The 19,800-nt window shown below is 45.4% G+C and overlaps 1 protein-coding gene and 1 pseudogene across 1 annotated transcript in view; both read right to left on the bottom strand.

Moving 5' to 3' along the window:
• The window catches only part of LOC126187360 (uncharacterized), a 165,453-nt gene that overhangs the window by 92,081 nt on the left and 53,572 nt on the right, over positions 1 to 19,800 (bottom strand). The window lies entirely within an intron of this gene.
• LOC126189212 (5S ribosomal RNA) lies at positions 1,328 to 1,445 on the bottom strand (annotated as a pseudogene).

Here is a 19,800-nt window from a genome sequence, read left to right as displayed (position 1 = left end):
CAGGTCGACGGGCACGTGCACCTTCCGCCGACCACTGGCGACAACATCGATGTACTGTGGAGACCTCACGCCCCACGTGTTGAGCAATTCGGCGGTACGTCCACCCGGCCTCCCGCATGCCCACTATACGCCCTCGCTCAAAGTCCGTCAACTGCACATACGGTTCACGTCCACGCTGTCGCGGCATGCTACCAGTGTTAAAGACTGCGATGGAGCGCCGTATGCCACGGCAAACTGGCTGACACTGACGGCGGCGGTGCACAAATGCTGCGCAGCTGGCGCCATTCGACGGCCAACACCGCGGTTCCTGGTGTGTCCGCTGTGCCGTGCGTGTGATCATTGCTTGTACAGCCCTCTCGCAGTGTCCGTAGCAAGTATGGTGGGTCTGACACACCGGTGTCAATGTGTTCTTTTTTCCATTTCCAGGAGTGTAGCTACGTTCTTTCCGACCCACTCGAAAGTCATACACACAGCTGAAAGCCTGAAGTTTTTACTGTTAAATGGGTCTTGTGTCGCACTACTGCCCTCTCTTCGTCAACGTGGAGAATTAATTCAAGCTCCTAATACAGTAATGACTCAATCGAGAGTATTAGTCGCAATGGAAAACTTTTCACAAATGACGTAGTGTCGATGAGAAAACTTTGCGCCGTACATATTGTTGCGCTATCCAGTTACTTCTCCACAAAATATCAGCCTCATGCAATAACTGGTAACTAGCTCATTAATGCAGAGAAATGCAAAGTTGTAAATTTAACGAAACGCAGAACAGTTGTATCCGCTGAGTGCAGGCTTAATGATTCACAATTAGTCATGTCATATAAATATTTGGAAGTTGCAGTATGTACAGATAAGAAAAGGAACGATCTCACAGGCTCAATTATAGGTAATAGAAATGACAGGCTTCGATTAACTGATAGGGTGAACCTGAATTTTTCGAAATTTAATCTATACAAAAAATTTGGAGGAGCTGTATGCCAATAATCGCTACGCATATAGGACCCAAATCAAGTCAAACTTCTCTAGCGGTTGGTTACAGGTGTGAAGGGTCGATGTCTATAGTCTATCGAGAACGTTTTAGAAGTCTACGGAAATAAATTGCATGTAGTGGTCCCCATAATAAAAGAAAAGCACACCGTCTTCAGGCCACGAGTGGCCTACCGGGACCATCCGACCGCCGTGTCATCCTCGGTGGAGGATGCGGATAGGAGGGGCGTGGGGTCAGCACACCACTCTCCCGGTCGTAAGATGGTATTCTTGTCCGAACCCGCTACTGTTCGGTCGAGTAGCTCATCAATTGGCATCACGAGGCTGAGTGCACCCCGAAAAATGGCAACAGCGCATGGCGGCTAGGATGGTCACCCATCCAAGTGCCGACCACGCCCGACAGCGCTTAACTACGGTGATCTCACGGGAACCGGTGTAGCCACTGCGGCAAGGCCGTTGCCGGTCCCCATAATAGCAAAAACGAATAGATGACATACCTGGTTTCGTGTATAGGGGTTTAAGATGGTGCCAATGAGGCACCGAAACTGGTTCAAAAATGGTTCAAATGGCTCTGAGCACTATGGGACTTAACTGCTAAGGTCATCAGTCTCCTATAACTTAGAACTACTTAAACCTAACTAACCTAAGGACATCACACACATCCATGCCCGAGGCAGGATTCGAACCTGCGACCGTAGCGGTCGCTCGGTTCCAGACTGTAGCGCCTAGAACAGCTCGGCCACCCCGGCCGGCACCGAAACTGGTAGTTAAATAAAGTTTTTAAATAAAATTACTGCTGTTGGTTTCTATCTTCTTCAAGATTAATGGGATGACTACAATGAAAATTTGAGTGTAATTCGTAATAAAACAGGTACTGCAATGTCGTATTTTCTTCAAGTCTTCGACGGGCCGCAGTCCCACTTCATTTGCACAGGATGAAGTTAACACTGAATTCTGTACAACGAAAGTGGAGATCTGAACCACCATCTTCCCAAATGCGAGCCCAGTGTCTACATTATCACCTACAGTCCGCAAGCCACCTTGCGGTTTGTGTCTTACGGCTGCGCAAACTAGCTTGGTTAACACTTGACTTGAGGAAGGGAAGTGTGGAACGAAGACGGCCGCGCTAACAGCTGGCGCTGGGTGCGTCCGCGTTTCCTACACAGCCGTCCGTCCCTGCTCTCGTGTGTCCATTGTGGAGACAGATCTATAGACGGTGACTCACACGCAGCACAGCAGAGCCAGGCTCCAGGGCTGTCCAGTGGCAGGCACACCAACGCGCCAGCCGCCTTGCCGCGCCCTACCTGCGGATACAGTTCTGCTGAGGGAGAACTGTGCGAGACAGGGGGATGACCACAGGTGGCGTAAATGTAGACTCGCTGCGCATGCCAGTCTTGTTTACAAAATGGCTAATACAATGCATGCAAGAAAATCAGAAACCAGCAGCGCTGACGTCCGTCTGCTGCTGGTGGAAGCCAAGCTCCTCGCCATCTGCACGGCTTCACGAAAAACAACTTGATACATCCATAGTTGAAATGGAGGACATTGGGACGTCAGCTGGTATAAATTTATTAAAATGGAGAAAGCCGGACGGAGTGGCCGCGCGGTTAAAGGCGCTACAGTCTGGAACCGCACGACCGCTACGGTCGCAGGTTCGAATCCTGCCTCGGGCATGGATGTGTGTGATGTCCTTAGGTTAGTTAGGTTTAAGTAGTTCTACGTTCTAGGGGACTTATGACCACAGCAGTTGAGTCCCATAGTGCTCAGAGCCATTTGAACCAAAATGGAGCCGGCCTCGGTGGTCTAGCGGTTCTAGGCGCACAGTCCGGAACCGCGTGACTGCTACGGTCGCAGGTTCGAATCCTGCCTCGGGCATGGATGTGTGTGATGTCCTTAGGTTAGTTAGGTTTAAGTAGTTCTAAGTTCTAGGGGACTGATGACCACAGATGTTAAGTCCCATAGTGCTCAGAGCCATTTGAACTATTTTCTGAACCAAAATGGAGAAATTCCTCTAGCTGTATTTAAGGTGTCGATTTTATTTTGGCAATTAGTTTCAACGTTGTAACAACGCCATCTCCAGGCCCGTACACTTATTGACGTCAACTGCGTGCGGCTGTAAATCGAATCTGCGGTGCCGTTGCACAAGTTACACCAGATTTGCTGCAACGAGTGTGGGAAAAAATTGCCTACCGGAGGGTTGTTTGCCGCATCGCAAATGCACATCGAACCAAGTAAAACTTGTGATTCTTTGCCACAAAATGACCCATGCACCGATTCTGTAAGTCATCTCAATAAATCTCTATATCATTCCAAAGCTGCAAAGTTCTTTTTGACTCACCCTGTATTACTCTGCACGTAGTGAGGTATAACGACAATCATATAAATGACTCAACTTATTTCAGACGACTGAAAATCAGAAAAGAGTTACTAAAAATAACGGGACACGCTTTCTCTGTGAAACTCGTTGACAACAACGATGGAGTGTAATGGAACAGACTTGTGTCATCGCTTCCTGGCAGGCAGTAGCGTAGTTCAGAACAAAAAAAATATGCAGTGGACATTTTTCGCACCCTGGACACTTTACCTCACTTTCCCCTACCATTTTAAGATAAGGAGTGACCATCTTGACCACGTCACATCGTATAAATATTTAGGGGTAATAATAAAAAACGTTATGGAGTACGCCGAACACGTAAAATCTGTGATGGGGAAAGAAAATCTCGCACAAGACTCCAGTGCGACACTGGAGTAGTGCTTGGGCATTTGGAGTCATCATCAATCAGATATTACACCAAACATCGAACGAATTCGCAGTCGTGCAGCTAACAGCATTTAATGCTACTATGTCATGACTATTTATCCTTATCAAACTATGTGAGAAACAGTACCATTATTTTATAAATTTTTGTTCTACTGTCTGTTCTCATTTCGTTATTCAGTCTTCTTATGATGGTCCCACGTATACATTCGAAGCGTTGCACTTTTATTTCTACATTTCTGATCTTTTATAACTTACGTCAACCCCCGCATTAGCGAAGTACGATACCTGTTCAATAGGTTTGACACGGATAGCTGTCTTTGATTGGGTACGAATGTCGCCACTTTAGATCTTGGGACTGATATTTACAGGACGCACTTTTTTGTAATCTGTTTTAATTTGTACATAGAACTTGTTTTTTGTATAATAGTAATAACGTCACTGCACAAAAATAAATATTTTTTACACTGCCAGAGTTGAAAGAAGCACTGATATCAATTAATATAAGAATTCTAATAAGCAAATGCCATGCCAATTTACATGATTTTATAAATTTTATAAATTACTCGATGTACGAGGAAATGGACATGTTCCGGCTATGTCGTATTGGTAGAAACCATCATGTCCTACATCAAGAATGATCGGCGAAACCATGGATTGCATATGAGATTCCTTTAATCCCGTGATCTGCCAATACTTCTGCGCTGTTGTGTTTCATCATCGAACAATTTTACATATTCCTTTATTGAAATTTAATTGCCCACCTTTGCGCAGGACCGATATCGCGTAAACCTCATTTCCGAATTGGTCTTCCGGAAGCATGTTGAATGGAACACGATTGCATGTAGAAACCTCGTTACAGTGATAATGTCGGAAGTTACAAATCACTGTGAAGTGCACGGCGAACTATTCGTTGTACAAAGTAGGAAAGGTTTCTTCCAGTTTCATTCTCCGATGGAGCGAGAGAGGAATAGGTGTTTGTACGCCTCTGAGCGAGCTGGTGTTATGATCTGATTTTATCTGCACGCTTTTTGCGGAATAGATGCGAATGGGGCTGAATAATATATAGAATTTCAGCCGAGAAAGAACAGTTTTTACAGTTTTCTAAGCAGTGTCTCGTGAGATGTACGGCGTCTATCGTCGACTGTAGAGTAAATAGGATTTTCCAGTGTTTCCATCAAAAATAAGCCTATGACCACTGGCCCAGCGCTTGTTTGTATACGCTCGATCTCTCTTATTAGCATGACGTGATATGAGTCCAATTCACTTTAACAGCATTCAAGTACGGGCCCTACAGGTGTTTTCTATGAAACTTTTATACAGATAGACTGCAATTTCCCAGTATCATATCCTTGCTTTTAATGGTTCCCTTTCGGGATCCATTCTTTGTAAAAACTGAACTAGATTCTCCCATTTTCTTCTGTCTTTTACGCTTCATATGTCTAATCCGTTTATGCTACTAACATTTTCATTTCTGTTTATTATTTTACAACCCTTGACACTTCTCTGAAATCTCATCTGCGCGCTCGAAATCTGCATTTCTTGATTCTTGTTTACCGTTCATTATTCACTTCCGTATAATAGTGTTAGCAGAGCAACAATCAAGTAAGACTTTTAATCGCGTATGTTTTTATTTTATTTTTCAGATATTTCCTCATTGTTCAACAAATATTACTAATCTTGTTCACTTTATTCCTTACTGTTAGCATTTTAAGCTGCTTTTCAACACAAATAGTGTTTATGACAGTGCAGTACATTTCATATCATACATGGTTATGATTAAACTTTCGCTATTTGAGCGGGCCCCAAGAAATATGAGTTGTTATAGGTCCTTGGAACTTTGTGGAATCATTTATAAGGACAAATAGAAGAGAAATAACAGATTAACCATTGAAAGAAACACATTTTAATTTCCACATGACATGGTACCATTTGTTAATTTGTACCAGGTTTATGTTTCGTGCTGTAAATGTTGCTCGGTGTGATCACCATCGGAATCCACAACAGCCTGGAACCGCACTAGAGATACCATTTCACAATTGTTTACAGTACTTTTCGAACGGTGGACCATGGAATGTTCAGCTGTCATGACGCACCTCGTGCGCTGCTTGAAGATCGCAAATTCCATCAAGCATTCACAGCCGTGGCAACGGTAACTTCTTCAACAACTTGTGCCGCAACTGGTCGTCGGCCACTCCCTAGAACAATTCCCGAATTACTAGTGAATTCGAACTTCCGAATTATGTCCTTCAAACCCAGTGCGTAAAGAGAGGATCTTTCCGAATGCTTTAACGCGTCTATATTCGCGAAGAACAGCTGCACAATGCTCTCGTTTTGATAAGCTTTAAAAGGAAAGCCCTGCTCACCCGTGTTGACTGATACTTGCGGTTCAACCCTACGTCACCGTTACAGTACAGCCTTCTAACTGCAAGTCATGACAGTAACATTAGTAACAACGCAAATCCTGCAACACACTGTCAGAACATCATTCCTATAAAGTTAGTTACCTACACGATAAATAGTTTTCGTCTACACCGGCTCAAGTGGCGAAGATTTAATATTATAACCACCCTGTGCATATCTTAGAACGCATTAAGAACTTCCAGGGAAACGTTTCCAGCGTTGAAGTTCTCATTCGACACTTCCTAGCTCATCACCGGCCATTCAGTCTCGCAAAGAATATGCCAAAGCAACGGAAATTATAGGTGTATTGCAGGAAGCTTGGCAAGTCGCGTAAGGCAACAAAATCCAGACTGCACTCTGTCTGCAGGGCAGACGTTATGGCCGGACGCGCCCTTTTATCACGTGTCAATAACGGGAAAGTGCTCATAAAACGGGACTGCTCTGATAAGGGCGCAGGTAACGGAAGGGCGGCCATAAAACGGCACCGAGGGGGGACGTAGATGGCACAGACGGTGGCGACACACGCGGACTTGGGCCGAACTAACTTGGCTGTCGCATTCCGGCAGGTGGCCGCCACAGTATGGTCATCGGTATCAAGTCGAGGGTAATTAATTTTGGAAATAGAGTCTTTATATAATTTTATTGGCATCTGATCTGCAGTTTTTGCAGCCAGCTTTGAATTTAAACAACAGTACATCTTATGAATACCATAAAAAATGTAAATTCATATGGCATTCCTTCAAGTCCTCAGAGTGGGCTGTTAGCATCTGTTTGAAAATTCTTGTTCTTAACCCACTCGTACTAGGGAAAGGACACCTACAGTTAAAGTAAACTCCGAAACACATGTCATCCCTGGCATCACATCATTAACAGGTGATGGCAGACTGAAAATTCAGGTGTCTGACCGGTATTTGATACTGCGACCTTATGGTCTACAGGTTAGCACTTTACCACTAGGCCACCAAGCCCGGCCATGATTACAATAGATTTATGTTCGTAGATACACTGTCCCGTCACATTAATGTGACCATCTGTCAAAAGCCTGAATAACCATCTTCTGCAGCGCGAACCACCACGAGACGTGCAGGAAGACAGTCAGTGACGGTTTGGAAGGTACCGACTAGGTTGTGGAGCCACGGCAAGCTGCGATAGGTTTCTCGGTTGAGCATCCGTGGTGTTAACAGCCTGATGTAGGCGGTCCCACAGATTCTCGACTGGCTTTAAATCTGGGGAGTCTGGTGGCCTTGGGAGTACGGTAAACTCATCCACGTGCTCTTCGTAACCGCGCACGCAGACTGTGAGCTGTGTGTATTGTCCTGCTGGTAGAAACTGTCGTATCCAGGAAAAACAAACTGCTTGTAGGAGCGGGCATTGTCCCAAAAGATAGATGCATACTTGCGTTGATCCAGTGTGCCTTCCAGAATGACGAGATCACTCAGGGAAGACCACGAAAACATTTCCCAGACCTTAACTCTCCCTCCTCCGGCCTGGACTATTGTTGCAGGTTGTATGGTTTCAGACGTTTCACGCCGTACACACTAAAGGCCATCTGTCTGATGGAGCAGAAAACGCGATTCGTCTGAAAAGGCCAAGTGTCACCGCACAGCTGACGTGAAGTTGCGGTACTGGCGTGCAAATTCCACCCTTCGTCGTCGATGAACAGGTGAGCATGGGTGCATAAACCAGGCGTCTGCTGCGGAATCCCACACATAGAAACGTTCGCTGAACGCTCGTCAACGATACATTCTTGGTAGCACCTTGGTTCATCTGGGTGGTTAGCTGCCCAACAACTACACTTCTACACTCTATACAGCTCCGCAGCCATCCTTCACACCTGTCATCTATGGCTCAAGGGGCACCACGGTTGCCTCGGCGTCAGCTTTGGACAGCGCCACTTTGACATGTCTGGTACAGATTAACCACATCAGCACGCGAACAGTTTACAAACATAGCCGTTTCGGATACCCTTCCACCCTTGACTCGAAAGCTAATGATCATATCATTTTTGGACGTCAGATAAATCGCTCCGCGATCGGCTATCTTTGGTAGTGTTCTTGGTCCGTCTGCTTGAGGGCGCTCACACAGAGCGAATTACACTGAAGAGCCAAAGAAACTGGTACACTTGCTTAGTATCGTGTAGTGCCCCCGCGAGCATACAGAAGCGCCGCAATACGACATGACATGGACTCGATTAATGTCCGAAGCAGTGCTGGAGAGAACTGATACCATGAATTCAGCAGGGATGCCCATAAATCCGTAAGAGTACGAGGGGGTGGAGATCTCTTCTGAACAGCACGTTGCAAGGCGCCCCAGCTATGCTCAATAATGTTCATGTCTGGGGGGTTTGGTGACCAGTGGAAGTGTTTAAACTCAGAAGAGTGTTCCTGGAGCCAACCTGCAGCAATTCTGGACATGTGAGGTGTCGCATTGCCCTGCTGGAATTGACCAAATCCGTCGGAACGCGCAATGGACATGAATGGATGCAGGTGATCAGACAGGATGCATACGTACGTGTCAACTGCCAGAGTCGTATTTAGACGTGTCAGGTGTCCCATATCACTCCAACTACACACGCCCCACACCATTACAGAGCCTCCACCAGCTTGACAGTACCCTGCTGATATACGGGTCCATGGATTCATGTGGTTGGTCTCCATACCCGTGCACGTCCGCCCGCTCCATACAGTTTGAAATGAGGCTCGTTCGTCCACGTGACATATTTCCAGTCATCAAAAGTCTATTGTCGGTGTTGACGGGCCCAGGTGAGGTGTAAAGCTTTATGTCGTGCAGTCATCAAGGATACACGAGTGGGCCTTCGGCTCCGAAAGTCCACATCGATGATGTTTCGTTGAATGGTTCGAACGCTGACACTTGTTGATGGCCCAGCATTGAAATCGGCAGCAATTTGCATAAGGGGTTGTACTTCTGTCACGTTGAACGGTTCTCTTCAGTCGTCGTTGGTCCCGTTCTTGTGGGATCTTTTTCCAGCCTCACAGATGTCGGAGATTTGATGTCTTACTGGATTCCTGATGTTCACGTCAAATGATCGTACGGAAAAATCCCACTTCATCGTTACCTCGGATAAGCTGTGTCTCATTGCTCTTGCGCCAACTATAACACCACGTTCAAACTCTCTTAAACCTTGATAACCTGCCATTGTAGCAGCAGTAATCGATCTAACAACTGCGCCATACACTTGTCTTATAAAGGCGTTGTAGACCGCAGTACTGTATTCTTCCTGTTTACAATAAGCATATCTGTACCAGTTTCTTTGGCACTTCATTGTATTATTAATTAGGTATGATGGGAAGCAGACGTTTAACTGAATGGTCAAGGAATTTTTTCTTAAACTGAGCTGCTAAATACTGACTATAGATTTGCTGGAAATGTAGAACAAGATGACGATGAGAGTATTAATGGATTTTGAAAAGAGTTTTGTGAAGAATTGTGAGTCGAGTAAATCCGCAGTTTTGCGTACTTGCGCGTGGTTAAAACTTAATTGTAAAAGTAATTGTCGTATCGAAATTTGGTTGAAACATATCTCATGGAATGCTCACAGCTAGGGAAGTTAATTGTCTCTCTTTCTCTCTCTGTCTCTCCCCCCCCCACCCCCCCCCACCCCCACCCCCACACCATATATGTTTTTTGAAAGAATAGAGGTTGTTCTGGGTAGGTTAATCTTTGTGTAAAGGAAAATTTTTGAATAACTAATCTGTCAAAAGAACCAGTCATTTTTGTATAAAGTCAATACTGTTCACGATCTTGAAGTCAAGCAATAAAATACTTCTTTCTTACAAAATTATTCCATAAAAATCATTTGTAAAACTTTAGCATCAAAAATTATTCCCATGCAAGAAATAATTTGTTTCTTGTGTCCGCATTGCACTTGGCGGTATATAAGCTTTTGAATGTCATTTGCAGCATACCATTTTATCTTAGCTTTACTGCGGCGCTGCTTGCTGTGCTCCATTTTTGTGAAATCTTTTACCGTCCCGTGTTAAGTGCGAGAATATTTCAGGGCCATAGTCATACTATTACATTATATATACAGAACAATATCAGTACACAATTAATGAGTGTTTAGATCATACAGCTTACATTACGTTTGGAAGTTGTTTTCTTGTTACACAAAGTACATTCCGGTGAACAGTGTGTCAGATCTGTGTGTGAAACAATTTACGTATTCTGAGTTTTGTTTCACAACTATGTACGTAAATCTGCAGTAATTTGGATAATTTATTCAGACAAACGTCAGCAGCTCATTTGATGTATAATTTTTGTTAGTTTTTTTGTTGTCATATTTTTTGAGGTGTTTAAAACTGTCCACTGTGACGTCTGGTAGCACGCCACTGTTCAATCGACAGGTCTTAAGTGATCGCATTTTCAGTAATTAATTTCCTGTACTTCACTCTATACCACACACACACACACACACACACACACACACACACACAGAGGAGAGAGAGAGAGAGAGAGAGAGAGAGAGTTTGGGGCGGGGGAGGCTGAAGAAGAAGAAGTTGCAGAATGTATCACTGTTGTCCTTTGCTGTATCTGCTGACATCCGTTTCCGGGCCTAATAAGCCACTGAAAACTACCAAAAATAGTCCGAGATATTCACGCCAGTCTCGTTCACCTTGCAGCGGCTATTCTCGGATGGCTTCGTATTTTCAATTATGATAGTGAGTTGGCTACACGGCGAACACTGAAACTTGTTGAACAGTCCTACCTCCTGGTTCCGAGCGATACTACTGCATTGTCTACAGAGCCTCGCGGGGAGGCAGTACTGGTTTGCCTCCTTATTCGGTCGTATTGTCTGAAACCTTGAGGAGTCGCCAGTCCTTTTTATTCCGGCGTCTCCTGGTGGAAGGACGTTGATACCTCGGATGAAACGGGGCAGTGGCTGCACCTCTAGAATTACTGTGAAAGCAGACACAGTTCCTCGTCCTTAGACTTTCAGAAAGATTCTGATTCAGTTCCAGATCGAAGCCTTTCGAAGAAAATATACTACTAAGGGATGTCTTACCAAGTTTGCCTATGGAATATCTTAACAGGTTTGCGGCTAAAACGAAAATTCCGCTACAGTCTGGACGCAACACGTTATACAAGATCGAGAAAATTTTTAATTTTCATGACTGTTGTTGGTGAAGAACACAGACTTCTTTTCACAGTCGCAGCCCAAGGGCAGTGTAGGTTATTTTGCGTCTTTTGCTAATGATAAGAACTGTTGATTTAGAGATGGCAGTTTGGAAGTTAAAAGCGATAAATTTCTGACAGTGAATTCTACTTACAGGGATGACGGAGTTGTAAACGGTCTGCATACTGTTGCCTGATGTATATCCTCTTTACTTCACATTACATTTACACTGTCGTTTGAAAGAAGCTGTCTATGATACAGTTAGTTATTTTTTTTTTACATTACATACAGAGATACAGTATTAAGTGATTTCTGCAAAAATGTTTTTCTCTTTTAAATATATGATTGGGCTGTACCACACCAGAATACTGACATGTACACAACTCGGGTGTTACAAAAAGGTACGGCCAAACTTTCAGAAAACATTCCTCACACACAAATAAAGAAAAGATGTTATGCGGACATGTGTCCGGAAACGCTTAATTTCCATGTTAGAGCTCATTTTAGTTTCGTCAGTATGTACTGTACTTCCTCGATTCACCGCCAGTTGGCCCAATTGAAGGAAGGTAATGTTGACTTCGGTGCTTGTGTTGACATGCGACTAATTGCTCTACAGTACTAGCATCAAGCACATCAGTATGTAGCATCAACAGGTTAGTGTTCATCACGAACGTGGTTTTGCAGTCAGTGCAATCTTTACAAATGCGGAGTTGGCAGATGCCCATTTGATGTATGGATTAGCACGGGGCAATAGCCGTAGCGCGGTACGTTTGTATCGAAACAGATTTCCAGAACGAAGGTGTCCCGACAGGAAGATGATCGAAGCAATTGATTGGCGTCTTAGGGAGCACGGAACATTCCAACCTATGACTCGCGACTGGGGGAGATCTAGAACGACTAGGACACCTGCAATGGACGAGGCAATTCTTCGTGCAGTTGACGATAACCCTAATGTCAGCGTCAGAGAAGTTGCTGCTGTACAAGGTAACGTTGACCACGTCACTGTATGGAGAGTGTTACGGGAGAACCAGTTGTTTCCGTACCATGTACAGCGTGTGCAGGAACTATCAGCAGCTGATTAGCCTCCACGGGTACACTTCTGCGAATGGTTCATCCAACAATGTGTCAATCCTAATTTCAGTGCAAATGTTCTCTTTAGGGATGAGGCTTCATTCCAACGTGATCATATTGTAAATTTTCACAATCAACATGTGTGGGCTGACGAGAATCCGCACGCAATTGTGCAATCACGTCATCAACACAGATTTTCTGTGAACGTTTGGGCAGACATTATAGTGATGTCTTGATTGGGCCCCATGTTCTTCCACCTACGCTCAATAGAGCACGTAATCATGATTTCATACGCGATACTCTACCTGTGCTGCTAGAACATGTGCCTTTACAAGTACGACACAACATGTGGTTCATGCACGATGGAGCTCCTGCACATTTCAGAACGAAGTTTTCGTACGCTTCTCAACAATAGATTCGGTGACCGATGGATTGGTAGAGGCGGACCAATTCCATGGCCTCTACGCTCTCCTGGCCTCAACCGTCTTGACTTTCATTTATGGGGGCATTTGAAAGCTCTTGTCTACGCAACCCCGGTACCAAATGTAGAGACTCTTCGTGCTCGTATTGTGGACGGCTGTATTCATTACAATACGCCATTCTCCAGGGCTGCATCAGCGCATCAGGGATTCCATGCGACGGGGGGGTGGATGCATGTATCCTCGCTAACGGAGGACACTCCTGTAACAAAGTGTTTGAAGTCACGCTGGTACGTTCTGTTGCTGTGTTTCCATTCCATGATTAATGTGATTTGAAGAGAAGTAATAAAATGAGCTCTAACATGGAAAGTAAGCGTTTCTGGACACATGTCCACATAACATATTTTCTTACTTTGTGTGTGAGGAATGTTTCCTGAAAGTTTGGCCGTACCTTTTTGTAACACCCTGTATACATATGTGTACGGGGGGGGGCTTTGCTGCACCATTGGATACAAAAAATAATGATTATAAATATGTTTCAACTTCACAAGCAATTTGACTACAGATGATTAACCGGTACGTGAGGTGTACTGGTTTTATGTGGGACACTCTGTATCAAAACAGACCAAAATATTTATGAACAGCGTGCAATATTTAGTCGATGCACTTCGGGTTCCCTTTATGTATTTCGTCCCCGTATTTGGAGTACCGGAGTAGCTTCAAGGGGCATTGGTGCTTTTTGCTTGCAGCCGCTCGCTGAAGTGAAGGGGAACTGGAGTTACATTTACGGCCTAATCGTCCTGCGGTGCGGAGTGACGGTGGCGTCCATTATGCAGGCAACAAGCCCGGTGGTCGACTGGTTTACGCGCGGCTTGAATACTGGAGGATGCGGCCGTGCGGCGCGCTCCCTCGCGGTCCCTCTAATTGATGAACAGTGTTACGTCTTCCCACTGGACGCGCCGCGCCACTCTTGACAGCCAGAGTCGTGAGTAATGTGGCGGATATTTAGCGACCAGCACTCATAGACGCAGCCGCGCACTAACGCCAGGCGGCAGGGCTTTTGGCGGCCTCCTAAAGATCTGTTAGACGGTCGGACAGCTCTATAAATTGCAATCTCCCATTTCAGCGAAACGCATGCTGATGTTTCACGCACATTTGTTAACCAGCCACCCCACCCCCGCCCTCTTCTCCCACACCTCTTTACACTGGGCGATCTCGTTGGCCTTGGTGCAGTTCTCCTTTCCGGAACATTCACGAACATGAAACACAGAATAATTCAGCGCAAAGTGCTACAAGCCGGAACTACACTGATGAAAGTCATGGGATAGCGATTTTGCACATATACAGGATCGCGTTCACAGCGTGTAAAAGGGCAGAGCATTAGCGGGACTGCTGTTTGTACTCAGGCGATGCGTGTGAAAAGGTTTCCAACGTGATTATGGCAACACGACGTGAATTAACAGGCTTTTAACGCTGAGCGGCAGTTAGAGCTAGACGCGTGGGACATCCTAGTTCGGAACTCTTTTGGGAAGTCAATATTCCTAGATCCGCAGAGTCACGAATGTGCTGAGAATACCAAATTTCAGGCATTACCTCTCACCAAGGACAACACAGTGGCCGACGACCGACACGTAACGACCGAGAGCAGCGGCGTTTGCGTAGAATTGTCGATGCTAACAGACAAGCAACACTGTTTAAAATAACTGCAGAAATCAATGTGGGATGTATGACAAACGTATCCTTTGGCGTTAATGGGCTACGGCAGCAGACGAGTGCCTTTGCTGACAGCACGACATCGCCTGCAGCGGCTCTCCTGGGCTCGCGACCATAGCGGTTGGACGCTAGACGACTGAAAACTGTAGCCTGATAAGATGAGTCCAGATTTCAGTTGGGAAGAGCTGATGGTAGGGTTCCATTGTGGTGCAGATCCCACGAAGCCATGGACCCCATGTCAACAAGGCATTGTGCAAGCTGTTGGTTTCACCCTAGTGGTGTCACTGTGTTTACATGGAATGGTCTGGGTTCTCTGGTTCAACTGAAGCGGTCATTGACTGGAAATGGTCATATTCGGCTACTCTGTGACTATTTGCAGCCATTCATGGACATCGTGTTCCCTAACAACGATGGAATTTTTATGGGTTACCGTATGCCACGCCGCAGGCCACAGCTGTTCGCGATTCGTCTGAAGAACATTCTGGCCAATTCCTCCGAATAATTTGGCCGCGCATCGAACATTTATGGGACATAATCGAGAGGACAGTTCGTGATCAACATACTGCACCGGCTACACTTTCGCAATGGAAATGGAAATGCCGTGTGGCTAGGGCCTCCCGTCGGGTAGACCGGTCATCTGGCGCAAGTCTTTCGAGTTGACGCCACTTCGGCGACTTACATGTCGATGGGGATGGAATGATGATGATGAACACAACACAACACCCCGTCCCTGAGCGGAGAAAATTTCCGACCCAGCCGGGAATCGAACCGGGCCGTGAGGTATGACATTCCGTCGCGCTGACCACTCAGCTACCAGGGGCGGACACTTTCGCAATTATGGACGGCTATGGAGGTAGCATTGCTGAATATTTCTGCAGGGGACTTGCAAAGACTTGCTGAATCCATGCCACATCGAAATGCTGCTCTAAGCCGGACAAAAGGAACACGATAGTAGGAGGTGTCCCATGACTTTTGTCACCTCACTGTACTGTGATATGTGATCGTTGTAACGTCTAGCTTGGTTTACACCGTTTCGATCACAACCTAACGGAAATTCTCTTTCTTATAAACGATAGGCTAGCGAGAAGGTGTATGCATATTCCAATAAGGCGAAGCAAACGCTCGCACATCGAACCAAAGTATGGTCCACGTCACTAACGTATACCCTGAAGACAGAATTGTCAATACAGGCCTTCTGGCCCACAAGGTCCCCGAACTTAACATCGTGTGATTTTTATTTATGGGACACACAAAAAAGCAAAGTGTATGCTCACGACAATCCTCGCACGATAGACGATCTTATATGGAAATTACTAGAGAAATTAACAACATCACGCCTTCAAAATTACGGCGTGTTGCTGGTAACGTCATCACATGAAGTCAGCGATGCCTGGATGCCGATGGTCACCTTTTCCAGTATCTTCTATAAACAGGTAACTACGTGTTTTTAACGTTACTAATATCTATTCTTCTTCAGTTACAGGGTGTTTCAAAAATGACCGGTATATTTGAAACGGCAATAAAAACTAAACGAGCAGCGATAGAAATACACCGTTTGTTGCAATATGCTTGGGACAACAGTACATTTTCAGGCAGACAAACTTTCGAAATTACAGTAGTTACAATTTTCAACAACAGATGGCGCTGCGGTCTGGGAAACTCTATAGTACGATATTTTCCACATATCCACCATGATAAGCAATAATATGGCGTAGTCTCTGAATGAAATTACCCGAAACCTTTGACAACGTGTCTGGCGGAATGGCCCACATGCAGATGAGATGTACTGCTTCAGCTGTTCAATTGTTTCTGGATTCTGGCGGTACACCTGGTCTTTCAAGTGTCCCCACAGAAAGAAGTCACAGGGGTTCATGTCTGGCGAATAGGGAGGCCAATCCACGTCGCCTCCTGTATGTTTCGGATAGCCCAAAGCAATCACACGATCATCGAAATATTCATTCAGGAAATTAAAGACGTCGGCCGTGCGATGTGGCCGGGCACCATCTTGCATAAGCCACGAGGTGTTCGCAGTGTCGTCTAAGGCAGTTTGTACCGCCACAAATTCACGAAGAATGTCCAGATAGCGTGATGCAGTAATCGTTTCGGATCTGAAAAATGGGCCAATGATTCCTTTGGAAGAAATGGCGGCCCAGACCAGTACTTTTTGAGGATGCAGGGACGATGGGACTGCAACATGGGGCTTTTCGGTTCCCCATATGCGCCAGTTCTGTTTATTGACGAAGCCGTCCAGGTAAAAATAAGCTTCGCCAGTAAACCAAATGCTGCCAACATGCATATCGCCGTCATCAATCCTGTGCACTATATCGTTAGCGAATGTCTCTCGTGCAGCAATGGTAGCGGCGCTGAGGGGTTGCTGCGTTTGAATTTTGTATGGATAGAGGTGTAAACTCTGGCGCATGAGACGATACGTGGACGTTGGCGTCATTTGGACCGCAGCTGCAACACGGCGAACGGAAACCCGAGGCCGCTGTTGGATCACCTGCTGCACTAGCTGCGCGTTGCCCTCTGTGGTTGCCGTACGCGGTCGCCCTACCTTTCCAGCACGTTCATCCGTCACGTTCCCAGTCCGTTGAAATTTTTCAAACAGATCCTTTATTGTATCGCTTTTCGGTCCTTTGGTTACATTAAACCTCCGTTGAAAACTTCGTCTTGTTGCAACAACACTGTGTTCTAGGCGGTGGAATTCCAACACCAGAAAAATCCTCTGTTCTAAGGAATAAACCATGTTGTCTACAGCACACTTGCACGTTGTGAACAGCACACGCTTACAACAGAAAGACGACGTACAGAATGGCGCACCCACAGACTGCGTTGTCTTCTATATCGTTCACATCACTTGCAGCGCCATCTGTTGTTGAAAATTGTAACTACTGTAATTTCGAAAGTTTGTCCGCCTGAAAATGTACTGTTGTCCCAAGCATATTGCAACAAACGGTGTATTTCTATCGCTGCTCGTTTAGTTTTTATTGCCGTTTCAAATATACCGGTCATTTTTGAAACACCCTGTAGCTCATTGTTACTTGAATGTCAGCCGTGAGGCGTACCGATTTTATGTAGGACACCCTGTATTAAAAAAAAACAGCACAATAAACTTAGTTCAATGTAAACTCTTACAAATACATACGTTGCTTACGTTTATGGCAGCTACAATTACGTGGGTGATGCGCCACTGTTATTTTAGGGGTTTTTGTGTAACAACCTCATGTATCAACTGTACAGCAGATTTTATGAAGTACACCGTGTGACAGACTGTATATGTTTTTCACATTTCATTAATCATACTTTACTGTTATTATCGTTATTATATCTTTGAATACAACGCTACTGTGTACATTAGTCACTGAAGCAAAGTGAACTGAAGACATCAGGAACTACATGTGATGCAGCAGGTATGGAAATGCAAAACTGTTGCCAACGTGAGTGTCTCTAGTTTTTAATCACCAAGTGAAAATGCTCGCCTGGCTTCTGACTATGTTCTCCATTCTAAGTGTGTTGAAGCTTCTGACATTTGCATTTTTAACGCGCGCAGCAAAGGTGCATCGATGGCAACAAGGGTGTTGCCGAACTAAGTGGTCTCAGACAGAGACTATGCCATTTTATTCACCCATGTTTCGATGTTGAATTCTCCCGTATCACGCCTTAGGAAGGCGCGAGAACGGAGGTATAAAAAAGCACAAAAACACCATTCTGCTTCAGATCAAGTTCAAACTTCGTCGAACTGTTTTGAGTGATCCCTAGTGGTTCCACCCCGTGTGGCATAGCAAACATCGCTGTCATGCTACAGTCCAGAAGGTTGCGATCACGTTCAATGGAGTTGCAGCCCCTCAATGACCATAGAGTAGGCTTTAAATGCCCTGAGGGGGCGGAGGGGGGTGGGGGGATTGTAGCAGTGGCCAGACTTGTCAGAACGTCGACCTGTGGCTTCACTGACACCCTTCATGGTAACCCCAGAGGTCTTTTCGTATCGATTCTGAGCGGTAGTATGTCTGAAATGCTTTTCTCGGCCACCCATAACAAAGCTGCGATATTTCAGTGATGTGTGTCTCGGTTCTGATCTGCATCGCAGGGGCGTCAAAAGAAGGGGTGAAAAGTGGGTAAGGGGGTGGGTATGACAGCTGGAAACATGGTTCGACACGTCCACTGTGGCGCTGAGCAGAATTGCAGTTAAATCTGGTGCCAATGTAACATCATTTACCCACCTTACAGCTCACATGAACTTCTGAGTTGTGGCCTTTCTTTCGCACGGGTCGAGACCTTCGTGTTCGAAGCGTAGCGGAACCGGAGGTTGAAAACGTAAAAGCGCCACTCTTTTGTACCATTACAGAGAAAGGTTATTGGTACGCTCGAGCCAAATTTCATACTTATGCGTCCCAATGGGGAAGAATTACGGTGTTTCGAAAAATGACTCTTTCACCATTCTACAGGGTGGTACATTGATAGTGATTGGGCCAAATATCTCACGAAATAAGCGTCAAACGAAAAAACTACAAAGAACGAAACTAGTCTAGCTCAATGGGGGAAACCAGATGGTGCTATGGTTGGCCCGCTAGATGGCGCTGACATAGGTCAAACGGATATCAACTGCGTTTTTTAAAAATAGGAACCCCAATTTTTTATTACATATTCGTGTAGTACGTAAAGAAATATGAATCTTTTAGTTGGACCACTTTTTTCCCTTTCTGATAGATGGCGCTGTAATAGTCACATACGTATAAGTACGTGGTATCACGTAACATTCCGCCAGTGCGGACGGTATTTACTTCGTGATACGTTACCGGTGTTGAAATGGACCGTTTACCAATTGCGGAAAGGGTCGATATCGTGTTGATATATGGCTGTTGTGATCAAAATGCCCACGGGCGTGTGCTATGTATGCTGCTCGGTCTCCTGGACGACATCATCCAAGTGTCCGGACCGTTCGCCGGATAGTTACGTTATTTAAGGGAACAGGAAGTGTTCAGCCACATGTGAAACGTCAACCACGACCTGCAACAAATGATGATGCCCAAGTAGTTGTTTTAGCTGCTGTCGCGGCTAATCCGCACATCAGTAGCAAATAAATTGCGCGAGAGTCGGGAATCTCAAAAACGTCGATGTTGAGAATGCTACATCAACATCGATTGCACCCGTACCATATTTCTATGCACTAGGAATTGCATGGCGACGACTTTGAACGTCGTGTACAGTTCTGCCACTGGGCACAAGAGAAATTACGGGATGATGAGAGATCTTTTTGCACGCGTTCCATTTAGCGAAGAAGCGTCATTCACCAAAAGCGGTAACGTAAACCGGCATAA

The sequence above is a fragment of the Schistocerca cancellata genome, chromosome 5 (assembly GCF_023864275.1).
Source record: "Schistocerca cancellata isolate TAMUIC-IGC-003103 chromosome 5, iqSchCanc2.1, whole genome shotgun sequence".
In the NCBI taxonomy this organism is placed as follows: Eukaryota; Metazoa; Arthropoda; class Insecta; order Orthoptera; family Acrididae; genus Schistocerca; species Schistocerca cancellata.
This window is presented reverse-complemented; position numbering and strand designations above follow the sequence as displayed.